Raw genomic sequence first — 14,722 nt, forward strand, 5'->3', positions numbered from 1 at the left:
TAACTGTTGGACACAGTAATGTTTCTGCCTTGAAATGAGGTTTATTGTACTAACAGAAAATGTGCAATCTGCATTCAAACAAAATTTGACAGGTGCATAAGTATGGGCACCCCACCAGAAAAGTGACATTAATATTTAGTAGATCCTTCTTTTGCAAAAATAACAGCCTCTAGTCGCTTCCTGTAGCTTTTAATGAGTTCCTGGATCCTGGATGAAGGTATTTTTGACCATTCCTCTTTACAAAACAATTCCAGTTCAGTTAAGTTTGATGGTCGCCGAGCATGGACAGCCCTCTTCAAATGATCCCACAGATGTTCAATGATATTCAGGTCTGGGGACTGGGATGGCCATTCCAGAACAGTGTAATTGTTCCTCTGCATGAATGCCTGAGTAGACTTGGAGCGGTGTTTTGGATCATTGTCTTGCTGAAAGATCCATCCCCTGCGTAACTTCAACTTTGTCACTGATTCATGAACATTATTGTCAAGAATCTGCTGATACTGAAAGGAATCTATGCGTCCCTCAATTTTAACGAGATTCCCGGTGCCGGCATTGGCCACACAGCCCCAAAGCATGATGGAACCTCCACCAAATTTTACTGTGGGTAGCAAGTGTTTTTCTTGGAATGCTGTGTTTTTTGGCCGCCATGTATAACGCCTTTTTGTATGACCAAACAACTCAATCTTGGTTTCATCAGTCCACAGGACCTTCTTCCAAAAAGAAATTGGCTTCTCCAAATGTGCTTTTGCATACCTCAGCCAACTGTTTGTGGCGTGCTTGCAGAAGCGGCTTCTTTCACATCACTCTACCATACAGCTTCTCCTTGTGCAAAGTGTGTTGTATAGTTGACCGATGCACAGTGGCACCATCTGCAGCAAGTTGATGCTGCAGCTCTCTGGAGGTGGTCTGAGGATTGTCCTTGACTGATCTCACCATTCTTCTTCTCTGCCTTTCTGATGTTTTTCTTGGCCTGCCACTTCTGGCCTTAACAAGAACTGTACATGTGTTCTTCCATTTCCTTACTATGTTCCTCACAGTGGAAATTGACAGGTTAAATCTCTGAGACAGTTTTTTGTATCCTTCCCCTGAACAACTATGTTGAATAATCTTTGTTTTCAGATCATTAGACAGTTGTTTTGAGGAGCCGATGATGCCACTCTTCAGAGGAGATTCAAACAGGAGAACAACTTGCAAGTGGCCACTTTAAGTAGCTTTTCTCATGATTGCATACACCTGGCTATGAAGTTCAAAGCTCAATGAGGTTAGAAAACCAACAAAAGTGCTTTAGTAAGTCAGTAAAAAGTAGGTAGGAGTATTTAAAACAAGAAAATGATAAGGGTGCCCATACTTATGCACCTGTCAAATTTTGTTTAAATGCAGATTGCACATTTTCTGTTAGTACAATAAACCTCATTTCAAGGCAGAAACATTACTGTGTCCAACAGTTATTAGATATATGAAACTGAAATAGCTGTTGCAAAAAAAAACAATTTTTATAAAACATTAAGATTAAGATTAATAGGGGTGCCCAAACTTTTTCATATAACTGTATATAAGATACGCCGATCGAATGTTAGAAAAATCTATAGGGTATTGATAGGTACTTGGACTAGATTTTAGAATAGGGTGCTGGCGGATCACAAGATAAATAAAGGGTACATACCTATAGAGAGCAGAAAAAGGGTATATGGCATAGACCCTTAAGAGAAAATGTTGCATCTGCAGTGGAATAGAGAGAATATACATATACGCATATGCATGCAAGTATGTGTGGCATAGTGACTAAGGGGTGTACAGATGGACATACCAAAATAGTAGGATAAGCAGGAAATCCTGAGGATAGAGGGCTATAAACCAGCCGATCTATAGGAAGATTGCAAATTGTTGTTAGGATGACGCCAAATAGCAGGGAGTCCATGTAGCATGTAGGCGCTCATATATGTGGCACTTACCAAGCCTTGGAGGAAGCTGTGGAGGAGGAGACAGACGCGGTATCCACCGCAGGTCTGGGAAGCTGAATGGTGGTGGTACAATGTCCATGAGTGCCGAGTTTATGAAGCCCAGTGTGCGCGCTTTGACCGGAGTGTAAACCGGAAGTGGTAGACCGGAAATAACGCGCGTAGTGCACGTAAAGTGAAGATGCTGCTGTAATGTGCGTTCCACAGAGGAGGGCATGGTAACTAATGCGTTCCAGGAGGGGTGGCTCCTGGGCATCACTGCAGAGAAGGATGGGGTGAAGTGAAGGAGTGTCACAAGCGTTTCAATAAGGGCGGCTCTGTGGACAAAATAGAGGATTAATAACATGTATATTATTATTATTATTATTATTTATTATTATAGCGCCATTTATTCCATGGCGCTTTACATGTGAGGAGGGGTATACATAATAAAACAAGTACAATAATCTTGAAAAATACAAGTCACAACTGGTACAGGAGGAGAGAGGACCCTGCCCGCGAGGGCTCACAATCTACAAGTATATAGTAATATATCGATATACAGCATGAAAAGAAACATGGAAATAAAAAAAGAAATAGAAAGAAATATAGGGGAGGAAAAGTGAGAATGGAGGAAGCAGGCAAATAGGTATGATACCACCTAAGAGGACACACGCATATACTATATGGGGCAGGCTACTTTGAAATACCCAAAAGGGGGGGGATCTAAAACCCTTACAGAATGTAGTAATGGGTATTAGACAGACAAAACATTATAGAATCGAATCATATAGGGAGAAACCATACAGAGAAAAATACAGAAAAACATTTTTACATGAAGGATTGTAAGTCATAGTCTCTATTGAGTCCCTTAGTGCTCAAAATGTTAAGTTAGTGAATCCAGAAGGCTTCCCTACGTTTAAGTATAGCAATGTGGTCACCACCTTGCGGGGAGGAGTCACTTGTTCAATCACCTGGAAACGTAGTTGTGACACATTGTGTCCTTTTGAACTGAAATGATGCGGTATGGGGAGTAATAAGTTCTCACATCTAATGGTGGACTTTTGTTTTTATATTCTGTCCTTAATGGCTTGAGTAGTCTCACCCATGTATAATAGACCGCAAGGACATTTGATCAAGTAGACTACGAAATTTGAATCACAAGTGAAAAAATTGTCGATGTTGTACCGTCTCCCCGTGTGTGGATGATAAATGATGTCACCTTTTAAGACATTACTGCATTGATTACAGTTTAAGCAGGGAAGGTGCCTTTTTTAGGATTACGAAGAAAACGTTGGGAGGAGGGGGCACGAGAAGGACCAATGTCTGCACGGACTAGAGTGTCTCGTATATTGTGAGCTCGTCAGAAACATGGAAGAAAAGGATTTTTAAATTCCTCAATGGTCGGATAAGCTTTCCTTAGAATATGCCAATGTTGGCGAATGGACCTATGGATTCTATAGGCTGCTGGATGGTATTGGTGTACGAAGGGGATATGAAGTCCCATAGAGTTTTCTCTCCTAGTGGTATATTGTGTGGAGTTGAGGACTTGTGGGGGATAACCCCTATCTTGAAATTTGGACTTCATCTCAGCGGTTCTTTGCGCTTTAAGAGAAGGGTCCGAGACAATTTTATTGACTCTGTGGATCTGAGATTTAGGGATAGAATTGATCATGTTGCGTGGATGGAAGCTATCATAATGTAGCAGGCTATTCCGATCGGTGGGTTTTGAATATAGATCGGTGCTGAGGTTACCATAGTTGTCTTTCATGACCAGAGTGTCCAGAAAACTAATCTGATGATGATGATGATGAATCATGGTGAAGTCTAGACCTGGCCAGGAGGTTTTCAGGAAAAGAAAAAAGGTTTCCGGAGATGTAAGATCGCCTTTCCAGACACAGAAGATATCATCTATATATCTTTTCCATACCACACTATGGTTGCGGAAGAGGTCATGAGTATAGATGAGAGTGTCTTCAAAATGGGCCACGTACGCGTTGGCATAGGGGGGCGCTACATTGGATCCCATGGCCGAACCCTTGATTTGGAGATAAAATCTTATAAGGCCTGATGAACCTGGGACCCAGTTTCCAAGAGGGAACCTTCAACTTAATGTTCCTTGAGGACAACCACATGAAGTCACCAACACACAGGTCCTAACCCACCAAACATCTCCGTTCACCCACACTCTTATATTTGGACCCAATCTTCCTCAAATTATCAATAACCCCTTGCCACACAGATGTAATTGATGATGAAAATCGTTCTTGTTCAGGTATTCTAGAAGAACGATTGCTATATTATGTAAACCCCTCCTTACATGTAAAGCGCCATGGAATAAATGGTGCTATAACAATAAATAATAATAATATTAATTAAATGAGATGAACTAACGATGAAACCCGTATGCCTTGAAAACCAAGTACTTACCAGTATAGTCATGACCATTATTTACCACAAATTCAGCTAGAGGTAAGTAGGTAACCCAATCCTCCTGATTCTCAGACAAAAAACACCTAAGATAAATAAGTCTCAAGATTCTGGTTAACCATTTCAGTTTGCCCATCAGACTACATGTGAAATGCTGAAGTGAATGATAGCTGGATCTCCAAACGAGTGCAAAATGTGACATCTTACTGAATCTGTCCACCACCACCAAAATTACAGTATTACCTGCTGACACAGGTAGATCAGTGATAGAATCAACAGATAAATGAGTCCAAGATCTACTGGGAATCGCCAATCGTTGGAGAGACCCAGACGGACGAGTATGAGAAATTTTAGAATGCGCACAGACACTGCAGGCAGCCACATACTCTGCTGTTTTAGTGTTCAGGGATACATCAGCATGTCAGGGAGTAACAAGATCTGTGGTGGTTTTATTACCAGGATGTCCAGCCAAGACCGAATCATGATGATCACTAAAGGTACCTTCACACTGAACGATATCGCTAGCGATCCGTGACGTTGCAGCGTCCTGGCTAGCGATATCGTTCAGTTTGACAGGCAGCAGTGATCAGGATCCTGCTGTGCCATCGTTGGTCGGTGCAGAAAGTCCAGAACTTTATTTTGTCGCTGGACCTCCCGCAGACATCGCTGAATCGGCGTGTGTGACGCCGATTCAGCGATGTCTTCACTGGTAACCAGGGTAAACATAGGGTTACTAAGCGCAGGGCCGCGCTTAGTAACCCGATGTTTACCCTGGTTACCAGTGTAAAAGTAAAAAAAAACACTACATACTTACCTTCCGCTGTCTGTCCCCGGCGCTGTGCCAGGGGACCGGCATCGTTGGTCGCTGGAGAGCTATCTGTGTGACAGCTCTCCAACGACCACACAGTGACACTGCAGCGATCGGCATCGTTGTCTGGATCGCTGCAGCGTCGCTAAATGTGACGGTACCTTAAGAACTCTCAGATAGAGATTCACAGGCACAAACAGTTTACCTAACTGACAGGAAGCCAGGGTGTCCCCTGAGCATCAACAACCTCTTGTTCAAGATCAGTGCATTTAGATGTAATAACCACCCCTTTTTGTAGTATAAGAAACAGTTCACAATTATCTCCACCCCCAGGAAAACAACGAAATAAGGCATCTGCCTTAATGTTCTTGTTCTCTGACCTATATGTAACAAAAAAGTAAAACCTGGAAAAGAACAATGCCCATCTTGCTTGTCAAGGCGTTAGACGTTTTGCAGACTCTAGATATACGATATTCTTATGATCCGTGATTACCATAACCGAATGAACTGCCCACTCCAGAAAATGACACCACTCATCAAAGGCCCACTTGATTGCCAAGAGTTCCCTGTTACCGATGTCATAATTTCTCTTTGCAGATGACAATTTTTTAGAAAAGTATGCACATGGATGCCATTTACCAGGAGATGCACCCTGCAACGATACAGCCCCCACTTCAGAAGTATCAACTTCCACAATAAAAGGTTGAGTGACGTCAGGCTGTATGAGAATTGGCGCAGATAAAAAACACTCCAAGGTATCAAATGCCTCCATGGTCAGACTGGACCACTTGGGAAATATCCTGGTCATATCATCAGAGGTTTGGCCACTACAGAAAAGTTTTTGATGAACTTACGTTAGTAGTCGGTGAAACCCAAAAACCTTTGAAATGCCTTCAAATCCTCTGAACGATCCCAATTCAGTACCATACGGGCTTTTGCCGGATGCATGAGAAAACTGGTGGACGATAACACATATCCTATAAAATGGATCTCCTCAACCAAGAACATACATTTTTCTGGTTTGACAAATAATTTATTGTCTCTGATTATCTGTAAGACCTGCCTGACATGTACCTGATATGACTCAAGGTCAGGTGAATAAATTAATATGTCAAGATAGATAGATAAATTAATATCAAGATACATTACAACAAATCTACCTACCAAGTGACTAAAGATGTAACTTACAAAGTGATGAAAGACAGCGGAGCATTCGTCAACCCAAATGATATCACAAGGTTCTCATAGTGACCCTCGGGCATATTGAAAGCTGTTTTCCACTCATCCCCCTGAGATCCAGTTTAGAAAACCATTTAGCTCCTACAATTTGATTAAAGAGGTCTGGAATTAGAGAGAGCGGATACAGATCCCGGACCATGATGTGATTGAGTTTGCGGGAATCTAGGCAGGGGCGTAACCCCCAGTATTTCTTCTTTACAAAGAAAAACTCCACAGAAATGGGTGATGAGGATGGTCTGATATGACCTTTTGCCAAACTTTCCACGATATAGTCCTTCATTGCCTGCCTCTCTGGACCAAAGATATTATATACTCTTTGGCAGCTTTGCCCCAGGGACAAGATTTACAGCGCAATCATAAGGACGATAGGGAGGAGGTTTTTGGCACCCCTGCTCCAACAACAAATCCCCAAAGTCTGACTGGCTATCCACCCTTGCAAGCCAGGTGCCAAGCAACGCCCTTGACAATACTCAATCCACTTTACCACCTCCTGAGTCTACCAATCTTCCACAGAGTTGTGCAGAGTGACCTAAGGAAGTTCAAGAACTACAGGAGAGGGCAGACCTCTAGAACATAAAAGTCAATACCTTCTGATGCATGGTTCCTACCTGTAGATGTAACCCCTGGACGACTTGAGTAAAATAGCCCTGTCTCAAGGGTGCTGAGTCGATGGCGATTACGGGTATAGGTCTGGACAGTGTATGTGGTTTGAGACCCTGGACCTGGACAACCTTGCGTTGATCAAGTTAAACCCCACCTCACTGTTCAGAAAGGCAGAAATAGCCATCTTATTTTTGGCCAGATGGGTATCAGCAGGCAGAAAAAAATTGTGTCCAACCCACGGAGGAGATATGCACACCTGGGTTGCTAACCTCCAGGCTCCCTAATTTTCTCGTGGCTATTTACGGGGAGATTGGGAAGGACACATGCCCATGAAATGTCCCTTTCAACCACAGTAAAAACATACTCCGCCTTTGCGTTGAACAACAAACTGTATTCCAGAACGTGTAGCCCCACCCAACTGCATGGGTTCCTCAGATGCCTCAGACTAGGTGTCCTTGGCCTCGGACCTCCCGCACACTGGGCTGTCTCTTTATGTCTCTGGCGAAGATGGCGATTCACCCCGGATACCCAGAGACATGGCCACCTCAAACGAAACTGGAGTCTCATACAGAGCTAAGGCATCCTTCAATCTTACCGGTAGCCCTTCACAGAACTGGCTATGGAATTTGGGGTCAATCCACTTAGCATCAGTGGACCACCTCAGAAACCCTGAGCAATGCTCCTCCGCCGGCAGGCCAGTGTCCCTGCTGAAGTTGATGTAGTTTGAACTCATTAACCACTGCTGTCTGTTCAAGTTACTATTGGCACAACTTGGACTACTAACAATACATATTAACTTAAGCCACATGTACAGAGGGTTGAGTTGAGAAGAGATCCATTTTAAAATTCAATTTACATATAAAGTTAGAAAACAGGAGGTTTGTAAGCAGAAATGTCATATAGGGGACACTGTTAGGCAATAAATAGTTATAATGGGGAGGAGAAATTTATACAGAAAAAACTTTTTCAATGCAATAAATAGTACTGTGATGTGATTTATTTTCCCGTGCCCATTTGTAAACACCAGGTTCAGGGTGCTTGACAGAAGCAAAGGTGTAACAAGAAATGTGTACTATACTGGCCAATAAAAAATCAGGCAGGGGACCCTCAATTTATCCTTTGCATGAATTTGAAGATGGGAGGACCTGACAGGGATTGATGGGTTTGCACATCTGACAACATTGTTATTAGTAAAATAATGCTAAATTTAAGTATGTAATGTGTAAAGTGACCATAAAATTAAGGTCAGTGTGCAAGGCCCCAATCCATGGAGATATCTTGGGGGAAGGGAACCCTATATATAACAGAACAATGCACCGGAGAGTGGAGGCTGTGGTTAAATCAAAGTAAGAGAAGAAAGGGAAATAACACACACTCATATCCTAGCAACAGTCACAGATAAATCCACCAAATACCTTCTCGAATAACCGCCACCAACAACCACCAGCCATTCAGCATAAGCTAACTCTGACAATGAGCACTAGCCAGGACCCAGATTATAGAGGAGAAGGTAGTGGCTAACAGTGCACAGCTGAGCCTTAACAAAGGAAAGCTTCCAGGAGCTCTCAACTGAGCAGATAAACCCCTGCACTGCTAAAAGAAACCTGCTGCATTTAATATGAAGGTGATGTGCTCTTAATCAGTGCAGGAGTAGGAGAAATGAGACGCTACAGTCTTCTGGCTCCTCTGTTGCGGTAAACCCGTGACACTATATACACCTGCGCAATGGCAACAGTACAGAAATACAGTATTTTACAGGCATAGACAACTGGATTGTTATATGATATAACTAAGAATAGTTTTAATTTGTCATGATATATGGGTGTAGTCAATAATTTCCCATATAAAAAAGAACCACGTTTTAGCATAAGTGCACACTACATCTGTGCAGATAGCTGAATGCGTTCTCTGGGAAAGCTTCCAGGATATTTTTTGTTTTCACCAGACATAGCCCAAATGTTCTTTTGCCTTCCATATGCTTGTTACATGCTAGCACACGGTATATTTACAGGTAGCGTGTCGTCAGTAAATGACCAGTTGTGTGAAACAGGTTTTCTGTTAAATGTATTTTTTATTTACATTTTTGTCAATTTTTTTTATGTAACAATTTGTATTAAAATAAAAATGTGAGATTTTCACACTGACCACTGGGGCTTTTTTAGAATTTTATTTCCTGTTATTTCAGGAAATTCACTTGTACATTAAAAGCAATTCACTGACTCAGCCCCTATCTTTTGTATTTAAGCATCGAATGAGCATGTCAATCAAAAAGTCATTGTTAAGGGCCGAGGAGCAGGGTAAGTTGTGACATTGTCTATTGTGAATGTTGGGTCCTGTTTTATCAGCTGTGTCTATAGATTTTATTAGTCATTGCAATTCTGCCTCTGACGATAATGAGACTGCTGAAAACTCTTCCTGAAATGACACAAAATATGAGACTAAAATATCCCTAGTGGCCAATTGCAAGATTTCTAATTGTTTATTTTTTTTATACAGATGTTATGTTAGGAGTCGAGTTTCCTCTGCTGCACAGGGGGAATCTCGATCCGTGTCTGCTGCGGTCTCCCATTCAGCATCGGCTGCATTGGGGTCTGCTCAGCAGAGACGTCGCTCCCAGCGTCTCACTGAGGCTGATTCTGTGCATAGGGTCACCACTGCCTTTTCTGGCTTTCCTATGGTACCCTGCACTGATCTGCGGCGAGCGGGTCTCTCTGGGACTAAGTCCTTATTTGCACACACTGAGCATGCCCAGGGCAAGGTCTCCCATTGGAGGTCGAGGGTCACATGTTCGGTCACATGTTCAGGTACTGCAGCGCATCCCATTGGTCCTCCAGGAAGGTCCTGAAAGGGCAAAACTTCGGTAGCAGCTTCCTGTGCTGCAACTATATAAACTGCGCATGACCGCACGGCCATGCGCTAGTATTGTCTTATGTTATGTGCTTTGCGCCAGTGTGGTCACATGTATGTGTGTTCAGGGACCCGGCTGAAATAAGCCCCTAGAATGCTGGCTCCTCCGGCGAGGAGATTGAGTCTGAGTGTATTCAGGGACCCGGCTGAAATAAGCCCCTAGAATGCTGGCTCCTCCGGCGAGGAGTTTTGTGTGTTTGTGTGACCACTGACTGCTCTCTGTTTGGGCAGTTAGCCTGTGCCTCTGTGGAGTCTAACAGGGCACAGTGCTTTCCTTTCACGGCTACTCAGTGAATTAACTGAGTTAGTCTATACCGCCATAAAGCTCCGCCGTTTGCTAGCAGCAGGTACTCCGTGCAGGAGTGGTGGACCCCGGGCTGCGAACGCCCTAACATGTTACACACCTGTCCCAGGTATCCCAAGCTCTGCTTTCTTCACTTCGGCCCACTGCCCTCTGTTGTACTCCACGTCGGGTTTTGCAGGTTGCCCAGCGTGACATCATCTCCATATTCCTATTTAAGGCTTATTAGGAAACGCACTTGTGTCTTTTAGGATTGAGACTCTAGACCTTGATGTTTGACGTGCTCCACTTTGTGTGCATACTGTGCTTTTTCATTCTACCATTCCTGCTGGGTTCTACGTCATTCGTCCTGCTGCTCCTGAGATCCTGGGTGTACCAAGTCCTCGCTGCCACGTGCCTTCCTGGTTGCTGCACCAATGCCCAGGGTCTGTGTGCCCACCTGGACCTGAGGCTTAGAGGCTCCACCTCACCAGGTGAGCCAATGCAACAAATCATGATTTGAGGAAAAATAAATTGCCAAATATATATACTGTATCTGAAGTGACCGAGGGCAAGGTCGCCCATGTATATCCATGATCTGGCCCAGCAAAACTTCCACACTCAGATTCTATTTTAACAACCGTATCTTTACTGTTATACATTTTCTTTAACACAGCGGAACACAATAATATACAGTACAAAATATGCCTATTCACAGAGATAACGTGTAATAACAAACTGTCCCTCACTTTCCCTATCCACACGTTACCAGTTCCTTTGTTCCAAGAGGTTATCTTCCCACGTCGCAGGCCTGTCTGTCACTGCAGCTCCAGCCGAAGAGAAAAACAACAGGGATTGAACAAAACTCCGTCTCTCAGGTCCAGACTGTAGTCCTTGGGGTTCAACAGGTAAGGGTGGAATGTTCGGCCTCTCAACAGAGGACCCGCTTACAGTTCATGGGCTCCAGGGTCTGTGAAGATGTCACCGTTGGGTGCTCCGCAGTGTGGGAGCTGGGAACAATCTGGATGTCGGCTTCCAAGAGATAGCGGTCATCCAGGCAATCTTCTATATCGCATCTACAGGAGGACGCCAGCAGACACAGACCTCTCTCTGCACACACCAGTTTCCCGGGCTTTCTCTTTTCCTCCCCTTCCTGTTCACATGACATCACAGGGGGAAGTTTTGCCAATACAGTTTGTCCCTCTGTAATCACATTTGGCATAGGTATAACTTCTGGCCACACGGGGGCAGTGTCTGTCACAGATTCTATGTCAATGATAACAGAACAGTCACAGCCGGCCAGCTCACTACACGCCCCCCCCCCGCTTAAAGGTTGGCAGTCCCTGTCAACGACTGTCTCCAGGGCGGCGATGGCTGTGGAGGTTGTAGGACCCGGCTGCGAAAAGGGCCACACATATTGGTCTCTGTAGGACTGTCCCGGGGGCACTCCTGCGGTGGTCCTCGTTGTCCGCCTAATGGGTGCTAGCCTCTCCCCCCGATCAGTCACCCCAGTCGGTAAGTCAGTCGAGGAGGTAAGGGGTTCAGACGTGTCAGTCAGGCGAGCAGGGGTAGGGATGTCTTCCACTTCTACATCTCCGGTATCGGTGTCTCCCACAGTATTAGTGATATCCATCTCTCTAGGTATTACAGGAGGGGAGTCAGGCTGAGAACGACAGGGGCGCAACATGTTGCGGTGCAGGGTGCGAAGGCTGCCGCTGTCTTCGCCTTGTACTTGGTAGACGGGGCCACCAGGGTACGGGTGTCCAATTATTCGATAGACTTCGGTCTCCCACTTGGGCCGGAGTTTTCCTTGCGGTTTCTTTATACGAACTAGGACCAGTTGACCCACACTCAGTAGGTCTTCTTGTACTGGAAGTGGATCAGCGTGGACCTGGTCCTGGATCTGCTGTTCCACCAGCCGATAGACAGTTTCCATCCTTTGACGGTGTGCTTGTAGCCAGGAAGGATAGGTACCACAGGTGTCTTCATCAGAGTTAGACAGGTGTAGCTCATGGATGCCTTTGCCTGGGCGGCCAAAAAGGAGGGTGTAAGGCGTGTATCCGGTGACAGAATGGACTTGATTGTTATAGGCCCACAGCAGTTCTGGGAGGAATCGAGGCCAGTCGGGCTTTTTGTCTTCTGCTAAGGTTCGGATCAGTTGTAAGAGGGTCCGGTTGAAACGTTCACACGCGCCATTCCCTTGCGGATGATACGGGGTGGTCCTGGACTTCTTGATTCCATACATCTGCTGGAGTTCTTCAATGACTCGCCCTTCGAAACACGCCCCCTGATCAGAGTGTAGCCGCTCCGGACACCCGTAGACCCGAACGAAGTGCTGACAGATGGCCTGTGCAGCTGATTCGGCAGTCTGATCTTTGGTAGCAACAGCGACGGCGAATTTCGTGAAGTGATCTACCATCACCAGACAGTACTGGTAGCCACTATTCGCCGTTCCAATCAACAGATAGTCCACCATCAACAATTCGAGGGGCCTGGATGTGCTAATAGTCTGGACGGGTGCACGCTGCTCAGTAGACTTGTGGAGTTCACATGTACGACATCCTAGGCAGACGTTTTCAACCAGCTTACGGAGTCCTGGGCAAAAAATGAATTGCTGGGTCCATCGGAGGGTCTTGTCTATGCCGAAGTGGCCATTCCTTCTGTGGGCTTCAGCCACCATCTCATGGGCCAGCTGCACCGGGACGACAATCTGCAAACATTCTTCCAGCATATGGGATAAAAGGGCCCTGCGATACAAGACTCCATCCTTCACGATCAGCCGATCCCATTGGGCAAGTAGGGCAGAGGTCCTGGTTGATAGTCGGGCTCTTACTTCGGAGGGTGGTTTCTCTTGTGTCTTCACGTACTGTTTCAGTAAGACGTGTTCAGGGTCTCGATCTTGAAGCTTGGCCCATTCTTGTTGGGACAGGGGGGACCCCACTATGGCTTCGATCCCGCCTACAGCATACTGGCGGCTATCTTCTATTTGTTTAGCTAGCCGGGCAAAGTCGGGCAGTTCATCTTCCTCCAACTCTTCATCCCGGTCCCCCACTGGCGAGGATGATGTCACTCTGGAAAGGCTGTCAGCATTCTGATTCTCCGTCCCCGCTCTGTATTCAATTTTGTATTGGAATCTAGAGAGCCTTGCCATCCAGCGCTGTTCCATTGCCCCTAGTTTGGCATTTTCTAGGTGGGCAAGAGGATTGTTGTCTGTCACGACCAGCACCTCCGCCCCTGTCAGGTAGCCAGCAAATTTCTCTGTCATAGCCCAGGTCAGGGCCAGGAGTTCCAGGCGGAAAGAGCTGTAGTTGACGGGGTTCTTTTCGGTGTCACGGAGGGATCTACTGGCATAGGCTATTACGCGTTCCTTGTTATCTTGGACTTGGGAGAGGACCGCCCCGAGACCTTGAAGGCTGGCGTCGGTGTATAACTGGAACGGCAGGGTGTAATCTGCAAATGCCAGAATAGGGGGCGATGTCAAAGCAGCTTGAAGCGCCCGGAAGGATTTTTCTTGGTCGGGCCCCCAGCTGATGCGTCGTCCTCTGGGACTGTTCGCGGTCCCTCGGAGAGTCTCATGCAGTGGTTCCGCAAGCCGGGCAAAGTCCTTGACAAATCGGCGGTAATAGCCCGCTAGTCCCAGGAAAGCCTGGACTTCTTTGATGGTAGTTGGTTGTGGCCACTCTCGGACAGCTGCTATCTTCTCTGGAGAGGGTTGGACACCTTCGGCTGAGATCCGGTGTCCCAGGTAATCGATCTCCTGCTGGAATAGACGGCACTTGCTGGGCTTCAACTTCAAGCCGTGTCTCTTCAAGCGCTGGAGCACTTTGCCAAGCTTGTGAAGATGATCCTCAAAGGTGGCGGAGTATACCACGATGTCATCAAGGTATATCAGCGTGAATTCGAAGTTGAAATCTCCCAGACAGCGTTCCATCAGTCTCTGAAAGGTCCCTGGTGCGTTACTCAAGCCGAATGGCATCCGGTCAAACTCGTACAGGCCCATGGGAAGGATGAAGGCGGTCTTTTCTCTGTCCTTCTCACTCATGGGGACCTGCCAATATCCACTGGCCAAGTCTAGAGACGAAAAATATTTGGCCTTCTTCAGGGCAGTCAGTGACTCTTCGATCCGGGGGAGTGGATAGGAGTCCCGGATCGTGCACGCGTTCAGCCGACGGTAGTCTACGCAAAATCTCAGGGATCCATCTTTCTTTTTGACTATCACCACGGGTGCAGCCCATGGGCTCTGGCTCTCCCGCACCACTCCAGCGTGTAGCATAGATTCTAAGAGGCTTTTCACCTCCTGGTATTGTTGAGGTGGTATTTGTCGGTACCTCTCGCGAATAGGGGCAGTATCGCCCGTGGGAATCTCGTGTTGGATACTGGTGGTGTACCCGAAGTCGGTGTCATGCTTTGCAAAGGAGTCTTGGTGTTCTCGCAGTAGTCCCTCCACTTGAGACACTTCCTGTTTGGTGTACTGGGACGGGTCCAGTTGCACTTTTTCCAGTAATTTTCGCCCAATAT

Source organism: Ranitomeya imitator, chromosome 2 (genome assembly GCF_032444005.1).
Source record: "Ranitomeya imitator isolate aRanImi1 chromosome 2, aRanImi1.pri, whole genome shotgun sequence".
Classification (NCBI taxonomy): Eukaryota; Metazoa; Chordata; class Amphibia; order Anura; family Dendrobatidae; genus Ranitomeya; species Ranitomeya imitator.